Source organism: Teleopsis dalmanni, chromosome 1 (genome assembly GCF_002237135.1).
Source record: "Teleopsis dalmanni isolate 2A chromosome 1, ASM223713v2, whole genome shotgun sequence".
Lineage (NCBI taxonomy): Eukaryota > Metazoa > Arthropoda > Insecta > Diptera > Diopsidae > Teleopsis > Teleopsis dalmanni.
This window is the reverse complement of record NC_051846.1, coordinates 215,815,757-215,817,076: the sequence shown is the minus strand read 5'-3', so window position 1 is coordinate 215,817,076 and position 1,320 is coordinate 215,815,757.

Below are 1,320 nucleotides of genomic sequence, written 5' to 3'. Positions count from 1 at the left end.
ATCTCCATATGCCTTTGGGCTTGCATCAGCAAATATATGGATCTCAATAAAACTTTTCTCAGCGTGACAACAAAGAATGAGAAATTTTGAATTGTCTTAATATTTTAAGTTCGTGCTCCAAATTCGCAACACAGTTCGTCATTTGAAGACGCGTCCTATGCATATTTCCCTTTCCAAATGCTTTGAAGTAAAATTTTGAGTCACACTGTAAAGGATGCTATTAATCCCAATGGATCGTATATTCTTGCCATAGCCTTCATCACGATTCTTTTTGTTGGTTTTAATGTGGCAATGGTTTCAACGGCTTTTTTCTCAGATCAACTCTAAAATCATCTTCAAGAATATACCAATTAATACCCAAAACTTTTTGAATCGGTACTTGATCGCTTGCACAACATTTTCTTATATCTATGCAGTTTGAATTCCACTTTCTCAATTGCTCATAATTTGCTTTGATTCAAAATAAATTTTCTTGGTTTCTTCAACTTCATGGCAACCAATTAAAAAATCATCTACATAAAATGATTTTAATATGTTTCTGAATAACTGCGGATAGCAAAAAAGAACTAGAGGTAACTCCAAATGTTACTCTAGTCATTCGCATTTCCATAATATTTGGTAGTTATGCATGTATATTTGGCATTTTGTCATACCATAAAAATCTATGTATATCACCAAATCCTAAAATTTTAAACTTTTCATGACCGATTACAGGCAAATTAAAAGTGTTGACAAACTTTTCAGTTATATATGTTCGTTGACTGTTATTGTCCATAATATAACGCGACAAAACTTCTTTATTATTGTTTTTGTTTAGAATAATTGCCTTTACTGTTTGCAAGAAAATTTGATTATCTTCTGCTTTCATAGCATTCAGCAATGATATCATATTCTTATTTTCAATTGCTTGTTTCACTATGTTGATTTCACTAAAACTCTCCTTCTCTTGATTTCTTCTCTTAAGTTCTTTCTTACACATTATTGTTAAATGTCTACCATTACATATTGCACACTTTAACTATTGATTTTTGCAGAATTTTGCATTGTAATTTTTTTTGTGCATCTAAACATCTACCTTCGTCTTTAAGAATCTTTTTTCTATGTTCAACGGACATATTTTTTTGCAATTTTTTAAAGCATGAGATTTTTGCAAAACACACATTTAATTTGATTTGCTTTAAAACTAGCATGCAAACCACCAGATGTATCTCTTGTATGTTCCGACATTATTTTTTCTTCGAATTTCTTATTTTTTCTTTCAGCTATTTGAGCTTTTCCTAATGCTTCAATATCAGTTTTTATATACTCCAAGAGATCTTC